This window comes from Trachypithecus francoisi, unplaced genomic scaffold (assembly GCF_009764315.1).
Source record: "Trachypithecus francoisi isolate TF-2019V2 unplaced genomic scaffold, Tfra_2.0 Lachesis_group0, whole genome shotgun sequence".
Taxonomy (NCBI): Eukaryota; Metazoa; Chordata; class Mammalia; order Primates; family Cercopithecidae; genus Trachypithecus; species Trachypithecus francoisi.
This window is the reverse complement of record NW_022681453.1, coordinates 57,587,909-57,600,931: the sequence shown is the minus strand read 5'-3', so window position 1 is coordinate 57,600,931 and position 13,023 is coordinate 57,587,909. Positions and strand designations below refer to the sequence as shown.

At 56.2% G+C, this 13,023-nt stretch overlaps 1 protein-coding gene across 3 annotated transcripts in view; it reads right to left on the bottom strand.

Moving 5' to 3' along the window:
* The window catches only part of FBLN2 (fibulin 2), a 90,581-nt gene extending 80,318 nt beyond the window's left edge, over positions 1 to 10,263 (bottom strand). For 2 of the 3 annotated variants that reach the window (XM_033210775.1, XM_033210776.1), the window contains exon 1: positions 10,161 to 10,263. The gene's annotated coding sequence lies outside the window, so the exon portion shown is untranslated. The remainder of the gene's footprint in view (positions 1 to 10,160) is intronic. The other variant, XM_033210777.1, reaches the window with a different exon arrangement.
* Positions 10,264 to 13,023: the final 2,760 nt, after the last annotated feature.

Genomic DNA, 13,023 nt, shown 5'->3' with positions numbered 1-13,023 from the left:
TAACAACCAGGGCGCTGGGCACGGGGGCTCACGCCTGTAACCCCAGCACTTCGGAAGGCCGAGGTGGGCGGATCATGAGGCCAAGAGATCGAGACCATCCTGGCTAACACAGTCTCTACTAAAAATACAAAAAATTAGCTGGGCGTGGTGGCGGGTGCCTGTAGTCCCAGCCACTCGGGAGGCTGAGGCAGGAGAATGGCGTGAACCCAGGAGGCGGAGCTTGCAGTGAGCCGAGATTGTGCCACTGCACTCTAGTCTGGGAGACAGAGCGAGACTCCATCTCAAAAAAATAAATTAATTAAATAAAAATAAAAATAAATAAATAAAAACCAGGCAACACTCACTCGGGCTCAAGGCTGTGGCAGGGAATACAAGGTGGCTAGGATGTTAAGCACCGTATTTTTGGTGCTACATTTATTTTTATGGGTATTGTTGGTTTAGGGCAAGTGATCCTGATTTCTATCTACAGTTGTGATCAACGGTTTCCTTTAAAAGTAAGTATAAGCAGCCAGGCGCGGTGGCTCACGCCTGTAATCCCAGCACTTTGGCAGGGCAAGACGGGTGGATCACCTGAGGTCAGGAGTTTGAGACCAGCCTGGCCAACATGGTGAAACCCCGTCTCTACCAAAAATACAAAATTAACCCGGTGTGGTGGCGTGCACCTGTAGTCCCAGCTACTCGGGAGGCTGAGGCAGGAAAATCACTGGAACCTGGGAGGCAGAGGTTGCAGTGAGCTGGAATCGCACCACTGCACTCCAGCCTGGGTGACAGAGTGAGATTCAGTCTTAAAAAAAAAAAAAAAAAAAAAAAAGGTAAGTACAAGCAAAATGGAGAAGTGATTTTTTAAAATTACATTAAGTTATTAAGTATGATGTCAATGAGAGGAGGTGGGAGGATGCAGCCGAAAATACGGTAGTGAAGCTCATCCTCACTCTGTCAGAAAGGAAGCTGACACCCTCTGGCTTATTCCCCAAGAAAGTGCACAGGTCCCTATATAAGCCCCCTGCCTCTACCAGCCCCATTATCAGACAATAGCCGTCAGGGCCCCTGGGATGCCCATGGGCCAAAGCAGTGAAATTTGTTTCCACAGCCATGCAGGGGAACAGAGATGAGGGAGGACACTGAGACGCTTAGCCAACACCAGCCACCACAAGGACAGTGAGTCTCTCCACTCCAAGGACTAGGGAAGTTATCTAAGAAACCACAGTGACGAGTGGGATCTTCAGAGACAGACAAGAGACAGAGAGAAAGACAGAACGTGTGTGTGCGGGCACGCACATGTGTGCTCATCAATGTTTTTTGACGATGTGTTTTCATTTTGAGGAGACTCTAAGAACAGAACTTTCTGGATCATCTAAAAGCTCAACTCAGGACCAGGGTCGGGGCTGGGGATTCAAGGCCAGGATGGGGGACCCAGGCTAAGGAGGGAAGAACTTTGGGAGGCTTATCAAGCACTGGGGTACCCCGATCACAAGCCCAAGGGCTGGCCCCAACACAGATGATGGTGTCTCCGTGGCCAGAAGACAGAAGCCACAGGAGACATGGGTGGCTGCACTCAGCCACACTCAAGAACCAGCTACGGCCAGCAGCACTGTCTGCCTCCCCAAAGCAGGCCTGGGGCTCTCCATTCATCCTTCAGCCTTCACACCAACCCTACTAGGGGCCCCTACCACCAGGCCCATTGTCCGGATGGAGAAGCTGAGGCTGGGAGACAAACCCCTCATGATACAGGCTCCAGGGGCTCAGGCCCAGGCAGCGCTCAAAGCCCACAGAGCTCCCCATGAGCCCAGCTGGGCCTCATCACACTTTAGAGACCTCCTCCCGTTTCAGGCTCTTCCTGGGCAACAGTGTCAGCAGAGCCTGGGGTTGCCCCTGATTCACAGAAGAACAACCAGAGACCCGACAAGATGTGAGGCCTGGGACCGGCAGGGTCTGTCTGAGCACGTGAGTGCTGCCCCCCACATCCCTGGCCTGGCACAGGTGGGTGGCACCACTTCCTTACCAGCACACAGACCTGGGCGGGACGCACTGGTCGCCTACAATACAGCCCCTCTCAGGAAAGCCGGGCTGCCCGCCCTGGAGGAAGGAAATAACCTTTCCCCAAACCAGCACTTGCTTTGCAACAATCTCCATATATGAGGAGAGAGACAGGCATTTCTGCAACGTTTCCAAATTCCAATAACTGAAGACAATGGCACAAAATGACGCACGGCTGACCCACGAGGGGCTCTGGGAAAGGACGTGCCCGGAGGAGGCGACTGTGTGGTGTGGGCGTGCAGTGGTGCCCCGTATGTGAGGGCAGCTCGCCAGGCAGGACCTGGAGGTGGACGGAGCTGGCTCCCGTCCCAGCTCTTCCTCCTCAGTCGCTATGCGACTGCAGGCAAGCACGCTCCCCTCTGAGCCTCAGTTTCCCAGCCCTGTCACTCTCACAGGCCTCCCACCTGCCACCTTGCCCTCTCCAGACCCACCCCTACACCTGGGCTGCAGAGGGACCCTTCAATCTCACGGTCTGGCCGCACCTCCTCTGCTCGCAACGCCCTGAGGCTGCCAGGACTGGAGGGCCTCTGTTTTCAGGGTCTAGTCTGCCTCGCCAGCCTTACTTTCCACTCTTCCTCCAAGCCCCCATTCTGAAAGAAGCCAGGCTTTATCCTGTCCCCAGGTGCCCCTCACTCTTCTACCTTCATATCACAGTGTCTACACCACCTTCTCCAGGAAGCCCTCCCTGACCACCCAGGCTCAGCTAGATGCCTCCCCAGCTCCCATGGCTTCAACGTTCTCCTCCTTTGTCGGGATGGTCCCGACAAAGCATTTCAGAACAACCCATGTAGGTGCCCCTGGGGATGACCTTAGAAGGGGCCCTGTGTTCCGCTCCTCTGTGCACCAGCCCCCGGCACAGCATTGGCCCACACCAGAGGCTACTGCCAGCACTGTGGGGTGATGAAGAGAATCCAAGGCCCGGGGCACACTCCCTGGCAAAGGGTTTCATAGAGATGCTAAAGCAGGAACGCCAACTCCACGGAGCCCCTCCCTGGCTCCCCACACAGAGGAAAGCCTCCCTGGCTTTCTCCCTCCCCACATAACACCCAGTCAAGGCTCCTGGCCCTCCCGAGGTGAAGTCACAAAGCCACTGCTCCCCACCACCCCATAATGCCTGGCTGGAGGCACAGCCCGGTGGTCCCCCCTGCCCCTGTAGCACACAGGAGCAGCCCCTCTGTCCGATCTGTTGGGAGGGTAGACCTCTGCAGCCCCAGCTTTCAGAAGGAGCCCTGGAGGCAGAGCTGCCTGCAGCCACAGGGACACCTGCACCACCCACACTCGGCGATCTGGGGAAGGAAACTGGATGACAGAGGGCGGCTAAGGACCAGAAGCCACGCATGGTGTTTGTGTCCACCATGGGGCAGGATGGCCGGTCTCACCCTGGCCTCCCCTTTCACTCACTCCACTTCCAATCCATCAAGAAACCTGGCAGCCCCACCTGCAAAGTCAGTCCAAATCTGACTACTTCTCACCTCCAATGCTGCCACCGCCCTAATCCAAGCCCCAACTTCTCTCACCTGGACTCTGCTGCATGGCTCCCCAAAGCTGCCCTCCAGCCTGCTCCCTGCCAGCAGCAGTGCAGGGGAAGGGACCTTTAGGATCTCAATTAGACCCCACCCCTCCCCAAACCAGAATCCACCAGCAGCTCCTCATCATACCCAATCACCTGCACCTGCTGTATCCTCACACCCAATCACCTGCACCTGCTGTATCCTCAGTCCTAATGTCCCTCTCCTCAGCAGCATCCAGGGCTGGGTCCTGGCCCCCACTGACACTTTACCTAAAACAGCCCCAATTCCAGTCCCTGTCCTGGACCAGCGTCTCCACCCCTCCTGGCACACAGGGTCGGCAAGGACACCATAGTGTGCATCAGTGTGTTTCCCATCTGAGTCTCCCTGTGGGAGCCAGCTCTGTGGGGGTAGAGGACATTGTCTTGGTCACTGCTTTACCCCCAGCATTCAGAACAGTCCCCAGCACCCAGAACAGTCCCCAGCACCCAGCAGGTGGTCAATAAACACCTACAGAATAAAGGAACGTGTGCTCCCATTTCCTCCTTTTTTTGTTTGTTTGTTTGTTTGTTTGTTTTTTGAGATGGAATCTCACTCCGTCGCCAGGCTGGAGTGCAGTGGCATCATCTCGGCTCACTACAACCTCCACCTCCTGGGTTCAAGCGATTCTCCTGCCTCAGTCTTCCAAGTAGCTGGGACTATAGGTGTGCACCACCACACCCAGCTAATTTTTGTATTTTTAGTAGAGATGGGGTTTCGCCATGTTGGCCAGGATGGTCTCCATCTCTTGACCTTGTGATCCGCCCGCCTCGGTCTCCCAAAGTGCTGGGATTACAGGCGTGAGCCACCATGCCCGACCCCTCCTTTTTTTTTTTTTAAAGACAGGATCTCGTCCCTTCTCTCAGGCTGGAGTGCAGTGGCGTGGTCATAGCTCACTGCAGCCTCAAACTCCTGGGCTCAAGTGATCCTCCCGCCTCAGCCTCCCAAGTAGTTGGGACTACAAGTGCATACCACCCAGCTAATTTTATATTTTTTGTAGAGATGAGGTCTCACTTTGTTGCTCAGGCTGATCTTGAACTCCTGGCCTCAAGTGATCCTCCTGCATTGGCCTCCCAAAGGGCTAGGATTGCAGACGTGAGCCACCAGACCCAGCCTCACTTCCTCTTTTCCTTTTTCCAACCACCCTGAGAGCTAGGGAGTTTGACACCCACTTCCCAGAGGAGGAACCTGAGACCTGAGATGTGACACACTGGCCCCAAGGGAACACAGTATGTGAGTAGCAGAGCTGGACTGGAACCCTGCAGAATGCCAGAAAGCGACTTCCCTGCACCTGGCTGCTCCCTGTCCTGCTCCCCAACCCCTGGGGCCCAGACCTGTCACCAAACCCTGGGGCAGTGGGGCAGACTGAGAAAACAGGCTCGGACAGAATGTTAAATGCAGCGATGCCCCCGCAGAAGGAGTCTGCAGTCGGCTCCACAGAAGGAAACACCCACAGGAAGAGAGGTGAAGAAGGCAAGGCGGGAGGGAGAATGGGTGGGGTTTTTTCTTTTGTCCACTGGCCAAACTGCAAAAAGTGACTTTGGTAACATATAATTTTAATCACAATGGAAACTTTCATATATCACACCAGGAAGAAGTCTGTTCAACAAGGTCAGTAACACAGAGAATTTAAAACCATCTTAAACATTTTCACTTAAAACTCACAAATGAACATTCAACCACCAACTACTTTTTAATTTCATGTAATGTGAACAGGCGACACAGTGACACAGCCCAAAAACCAGAAAATATAACAGGTCATGAGGTGGGAAGTCTCACCTCCCCTTTCACCCTTGTCCCCCAACCCCAGGTGACCACAGGGAACCACTGAAACGAGCTCCTGATTTGCTGATGCAGATACAAGTGGATGTGAATTTATATCCCAATTTTACACAAGAGGTGGCACACTTTACACACCAGTCAACACCTTGCTTTCTTCTCGTCACAGATCTTGAAGACCTTTCCATCGAGAGCATACTCATTTTTTGCAGCTGCATAATATTCCCTGTGAGGATTAGCCATCATCTGTTGAAGCAGCATGCATCACCCCGTACCTCAGCACCTATGGACAGGTTGACCTCCCCCACCTACCTGTAGCTTCTCAAAGTGAGGCCTGTCCCCAGCACAGGGCCTGGTACAGGGACACAGGCAGCTTAGCAGTCCTGCCAACATCTCTCCACGGAGGTACAAAGCCTCTCGACCTCACAGCTAGGGAAGGGGTCTTAGAATGAAAATCAGACCTCATTGCACCCCGGCTCAAAATTTTCCAGTAGCTTTCCAACTCCCTGCCTGCCTCCTCTGCCCCATTCTCCTCTCGGTCACCCACTGTAGCCTCCTCTCTTTCTTTGTCCCTAGCATGCCAAGCAGGCTCCACCTCAGGTCTTTTGCACAAGCTGCCCCCTCTTTCCCCCCTTGCTCAGCTCAGAAATCCCCTCCTCAAATGCGCCCTCCCTGCCCACCTAGATGCCGCTTCCCGGCAGGCCTTACCTCCTTGACAGAGTCTAAATACAGCTCCAATCGTTCCACTCACCCCACTTCACCACTCCAACTAGAATACAAGCTGCGTGGGAGCAATGACGGTGTCTGCATTGTCCTCTGTGAGCCCCCTATCCAGACCATGCCTGGCCCAGAATGGGCAAGTGACTCCCCATTTAGCCCAGGAGAGCCAGGCCCCCAGCTGCAGCTCCTGCCTCACAAAGAGCCAGGGAGAACACAGTGCCCAGAAGCCTGTCCCAGGTTGGAACTGTATCTCAGGGAAAGGCTCAGATGGGGGAGTTCAAGAAGCCAGAGGTGGCCCACACCCAACTGCCTCCTGCAGAGCAGTCCCAGAATTCTACCCCCCACCGCCCCACAGCAAGACCCTGAGCACTGAAAACCATCAGAAGCACCCACTTTACAGAACGCAAGACTGAGGCCCAGCAGAGGGAGGATCAGACCCAGGAGCACACCGCAGTCACACACAGACCAGCCCCGGCCCCAGACCCACTTTACAGAATGCAAGACTGGGGCGCAGCAGAGGGAGGACCAGACCCAGGAGCACACCGCAGTCACACACAGACCAGGCCCCAGGCCTCAGACGTCACCTGGCACGTCCAGGCCCAGCACCTCTCCCCCAGCAGGACAGAAATAAAAAAGCTAGGGTCAGCCTCTCCAGGAGATACAAGGAAGAAGCCAGGGCTGCTTCCCCCACCTCAAGTCCCACGTGCCGCACACAGGCCTGGTCTTCATTCAGGCAGCAAACTTCCAAGAGGCCACACATAAGGAGGCCTTTAGTTTACATGAATTCAGCCACATACAGATGGCAGGCAGAGAGCAGAGGGCCATAGGAATTGGGATAGAACAATGCAGCAACTGCCCCACACCATGCCGCCCACTCAGCCACCCAGGGGAACATGAGCTGAGAGGGGCAGCTGCCCCCTACCTAACACTGGCCCTGAGTCCCTCAGTCCCATGTGGGATCTCATGTGCCTAGGCCAACCAGGGGTTTAAGGAAAAGATGTTCACACCCACAGCTCCTAAATGCAAAGCAAACACTGCATGTGGTGTCCAACAGGACACACCATGATGGTCCCAGGACCTCCTGGACTCACCCAGGACTCAGTGGCCTCCACCTGGTGATGATATGGTCACGGTGAATGTGACCATCAAGACCCAAGTTGGGGCCGGGCGCGGTGGCTCAAGCCTGTAATCCCAGCACTTTGGGAGGCCGAGACGGGCGGATCACGAGGTCAGGAGATCGAGACCATCCTGGCTAACACGGTGAAACCCCGTCTCTACTAAAAATACAAAAACTAGCCGGGCGAGGTGGCAGGCGCCTGTAGTCCCAGCTACTAGGGAGGCTGAGGCAGGAGAATGGCGTAAAAAACCCAGGAGGCGGAGCTTGCAGTGAGCTGAGATCCGGCCACTGCACTCCAGTCCGGGCGACAGAGCGAGACTCCTCCTCAAAAAAAAAAAAAAAAAAAAAAAAAAAAAAGACCCAAGTTGGAATCCTGGGCCGGGTTTTACAGCAGATGAAAAGTGTCAAAGGTGATGTAAGTGGCTGTGCAATCACCTTAGGCCCAAATTTGCTGCAGAGAACACGGTTTCACTTACCATCAGCAGGCCCCAAGCATTTGTGAAGCACCTATTTCATGTCAGGTGTGGATGGGCTCAGGGCACTCCCGCCAGGGCCAAGGAGACCAAGTCCTCCCACTCACTAGTGGCTCACTGAGAGGGGCAAAGAGCTTTGCTTTGGAGGGAGAAGATCCTGGGCTGATCCCCAGCTCTCCCCTTTGCCTGCTGGGAGGCCCTTTCTCAGCCTCCCCTTCCCCATGTCTTAAATAGGGGCAAGAGTTCCACCCTGCAGGAGGGGTGGCAGGCTCTGGGAAGAAAAACGATGAACAAAGTGTGCCTCGGAGAATGCTGTCTGGCATGAGCTCTTGCTTCATGGGGTCCCCAAACCACCGTCCCCCACAGCCTAGCAGGAAGTGTCTGCCAACATCACAAAGATGCCCTGTGGCCCAGGGCCCTGGGCACCACTCATTGCTCCAATGACTAAGGCCTTGAAGGGTAGGAGGCCTGCCCAGGGCTTCCCCAGCCATGCACGGAGGACCAGCCTGGGCCTATGCTTGAGGCGGGCAATGGAGCAAAATCAGCCCAATGCATGCAGCAGTCACAGCCGCACAAAGGCCACACAGGCCAGACAGGCCAGGCAGGAACTGAGAAGGTGTAAGAGGGCCAGGTGGGGATGGGGACCTAACAGCGCCCCTGCCCCATCCCCTGAGCTGGGAGCGGGCAGCACCAGCCAGGAGATGCAGGTCCTGAACTATCAGACCTCGTGATTTTTTCAAGAGAAGACGGAAATCCGGACTTTTACGTGAAAACTGCCAATTTGTAAATGCTGGCAGCTAATTAATTTTTTAAAATAATAATAACATGGCAAGAGCCAAACAAAACATGCTGGGCCAGCCACAGTCGGGGTTGGCAGGTTTGTGCCTCCGGAATAAGATTCTTTGACTTCATCCCCTGCTCACCCCCATCACACAGCTCAGCTGCAGGAGGGGAGGGGACGGCGGGAAGTCAAGGGTGCACCCCAGGGGAGTAGCTCCCTCACTCTCTTCCTCCTGCTGGGGAGTCTTCACCCCATTTTGCATATAGGGAAGTTAAGGCCCAGAGCCCCTATCAGCTGGCTCCCAATCCATGCCAGGCCGAGGGAACACTTCTCAGCTGCCACCCAATTCATCAGGGCTCCCTCTGGGAGGGCCCAGAACAACACCTCAGGGGCATCACGGTAGACACAAGCACCCAAACCATCCACTTCCCTTTTTCTCTTTTTGGCCTGTCAGGGGATGCCTGCTGGCTCAGGCCAGCTTGGGACTGGCCCAAGTGATCACTGCAAAGCTGATAATGGGCAACTCCTTGTGGCAGCAAAAAACGGAGGGAGAGCACCCGTATTTGGGAGACTGGAGCAGGGAAAGGGAGAGAGGATGCAGGGAGGTGAGGAGTCAGGCCCAGCCTGAGGCTGAGCCACCCCCATGATCCCCACAGCCAGGTCCCATGGTAAGCAACTTCCACCAGAAGCAACCACCTCCCTCCTTCAAAATCGGCTCCCCACGCCCCAGGACAGGGCAGGACTGCCCATGGAGTGCCAGGGGGCTGGGACTGTGAAGTCGTGGGGGTCTGTGACTCATGTGTGAGACTCACAGTGTGTGTGGCACTCCCAGTGTTTGTGATTCCAGATATTTGAGGAGCACATGCATGTGAGAGACACATGTGTGATACATATGATGGAGATGCGCGTGTGATGGCCACCCCTGTGTGGCAGACGTGTGTGCGTGTCAGAGGGCCGTAAGGGCACATGTGTTTATCCGAGACACAACTGCCTGCTAAGAGAGGCACGCCTCGGAGGGGTGCCAGTGTGCAAGGCACGTGTGTGTGGAGCATTGTGTGCTAAGCCGACGTGAGATGAATGTCAGAGATTCTGGCCTGGGGGAGCTGGGTGGGGGGGTGAGTATGGGGCTGGGAGAGGGAGGATGGGGTGACAGGGAGGTTGGGTGTGCCAACACAGAGCGTGCAGAAACTTCTGCTGGTGTGAGTGCGTGTGTGGCGGTGAGTGTGACTTGGGGGTGACGGAGGGGGTAGTGTTAGACCGGGGACTCTAGTCTTCTTTCCCTGAGGGTGTTGACCCAGCTCTCTGAACCGGAGGGGCGGCGGGGTCCTGGGTCCGGGTGGGGGTAAGCAGTGGGACCAGGGGATGACTGGTGGGAGCTGGCCCTGGGGGAGAAGGGAGACCCAGAGCAGAGGAAGCTGCGGACCCGGGGTGGGGGAACCCGCCCTCGGACCCCCGGCCCCCACCCTGCACCGGCCTCTGTGCCCGCATCTGTACATTGGGTCGCGGCGCTCGCGGGCCGTCCCCGCGCTGGGATCGGGAGAGTGAGACCCGGTCGGACCCGCGGCGCGGGTGGAGGCGCGGGCAGCCCGCTGGGCGCATCCGAGGGTCCGCTCAGCCGTCGGAGCGTCCGAGCGCCCCCGAGTCCTGAGCTGCGAGGCGCGGACCGACGGGGATGAGTCCAGGCGGGAGGGGCCGCGTGCACTCACCGCGGGGCGCTGCGCTCGGCGTCCGTCCGTCCGTCCGCCCGGCCGTCGGCGCGTCGAGAGCCCGGGCGGCCCCCGGCTGTGTGCGCGCGGGGCGGGGCGGAGGCGCGAGGGGCGGGACCAACCGGTCCCTGGCCCCCTCCACTGACTCCGCCTCCGCCTCCGGGGCGGGGTCTCGGCCGCCAGCCGGGGAGGGGGCCAGGCAGGCGCCGTTAGCTGAGAGCCCAGACGCGCAGACCCGACTCCTAGAGGCCGCCCGACGCGCTCGCTGCGGAGCCCTCACCCTCCCTGCGCCCAGCCTAACCTCTGAGTACCAGACCTGGCACTGCTGCCCACAGGGTAGGGCTAGGGGTTGGGGTCCGGCCGCCTTAGCCAGCCTGAGCCTCAGTGATCACCCCTGGAAGATGGGCCCAGCAGCCTTGCGCACATTGTGAGAGCCTGAGGGGCCTAGGTACAAAACTGCCCAGAGACCAGGCCCTGCCTCCCTCCAGCCTTGCTTCCTACCCTGAGGGCCTGCCTGCAGCTCCACTGCTGCTGCACGTCCCTGGGCAGACGGTACTGAGCCCCCAGCTTTGGGACAGGCTCAGTTTGTCCTTTCCCTCAGCCCAGCTCTGATACCTGTGACCACTGCATGATCCCTGAGGTGTCTCTTCCCCCAGCCCACGCCGCTTCCTTTCTGGGTCTCTTTCGGGGTCTCCATCTCTGATCTAATGTCGTCTCTCTGTCTCCCTTGGTTTGTCCCTCTTGGTCTCTGCATCTCCCTCTGACTTTATCTCTTGGTCTCTGTGTTTCTCTGAGTCCCTCCCATCCCTGTCCGGAGACACATGGCCTGGCGGTCACCACCTCACATCTGAGCAGCAGCCATGGGCCCAGAGTGTGCCCGCCCCCACCCCAGGGGTCTCCTCGCAGCCCAGGACAGGGGTGAGGCAGCCAAGAACAAAGGCACAGGGCAGGGCAGCTGCCTGCCCAGGGCCACACAGCAGAGAGGACTTGGAGCCAGGAAGGGCCCATTGGCTCAGATGCGGCCACCCACAGAGGAGCCAGGAGTGGATGGAGGGGCCAAAGCCTGAGCTGGCAGCCTGGGCCTGGCCTGCCCCAACTTGTGTCTAACCCCAGGCAGGTGCCTTCCTCTCTGGGCCCGTTTCCCCATTGGAGCTCTGCGGCTTGCTGTTCCCTCAGGGCCTTTACCATTGCTGTTCCCTCTGCCTGTGATGCTTTTCCCCAGATCCACAGTGGCTGACTCATCCCTGCATTATCATGAGGTCAGGAGATCGAGACTATCCTGGCTAATACGGTGAAACCCCATCTCTACTAAAAAATACAAAAAACTAGCCGGGCGACGAGGCGGGCGCCTGTAGTCCCAGCTACTCGGGAGGCTGAGACAGGAGAATGGCGTGAACCCGGGAGGCGGAGCTTGCAGTGAGCTGAGAGCTGGCCACTGCACTCCAGCCTGGGTGGCAGAGCAAGACTCCGTCTCAAAAAAAAAAAAAAAAAAAGAAATGCCACCATCCCCAGAGAAGCCCTGCCTGAGACCCCAGCAGAGGTAGCAACTACCACTCTCCACCCTGGGACTCAGCCGCACTCTCATTGCAGTGCTTGTCACTGGCTGACTTCTCTTATTCATTTATAAATGACTATAGGTAGGATCACCTGGTCGTTAAGAAAGTCACCACACACCAGCTGTGTGACCTTGGGCAAGTTACTTCACCTCTCTGGGCCTTTATTTCCTCAACAGTAAAATGAACATAAAGACATCAAAGCCTATCTTAGGATGTTATTGGAAAGATCAAATGAACCGAAATGAGCCAAACCGAAAGTGCAGATGCTCCTCAATTATAATGGGATCATGTCCCCATAAACCCATCGTAAATCAAAAATATAGTAAGTTGAAAATGCATTTCATCCACCTAACCTACAGAACATCATAGCTCAGCCAAGCCTACCTTAAATGTGCTCAGAACACTTCCATTACTGGCCTACAGGTGGGCAAAATCATCTAACACAAAGCCTATTTTATAATGACGTGTTGAATATCTCATGTAACTCATTGAATATTGTACAGAAAGTGAAAAACAGAATGATTGCCTGGGGATTCCAAGTAGGGTTTCTCCTGGGTGTGTATCACTTTCTCAACATCCTAAATTCAAAAACTCCTAAGTTGAACCATCGTAAGTCAGGGATTATCTGTAATTTGGATGGGACTTGACCCAAGGGAGTGCTCAGTAAATATCTGATGAGTAAGTGACAGATTGAATCCTTCCTCCTGTGGGGGAAGGAGGGGCAGTGGCCTGAGGTGATAGAGACCCTGGGCAACTGCTAATGAGGCTCCCTCCCCCAACAGGGCCCAGGCCTGGAAGGAGAGGCACTGAGCCAGATGCAGCTCACCCTGCAGCCCACGGAACCCAAGGCCTGGCCCGCCTTCCACAAGATAAAATGGAGACACTTCTCCCATCCTGTTATCTGAGCCGGAGATGTGGCCAAAGCCGCCGTCCCTTCAGAGCCCTTCCAAGGCTGTTATCGCAGAGAAAGCACGCATCACCCACCAGGAATTTGGGGCCCAGGGCCTGGCTGAGACATGGTTGGAGGAAGTCTCAGGCTGATAAGGTCTAGACAGAATGATCACAGTGGGCAGCAAAGTTAGTTACATCAGTGACAATCTCACCAGCTCCCTGGGCAGTGAGGCGCCAGGGCCAGCAGGCATGAAGCTCACTTGTCCCACCTGTGCAGCCTGGATTGGGAAGAGAAGGCTTGCTGAGCTTCCTGGATCTGCATCCTCACTGGGTAGCCTTGGAGAGGCCGCCTGCGCCTCTCTGAGCCTCAGTTCTGACATCTGGAAAATGAGAGTAACAATAATAATAACCCCATG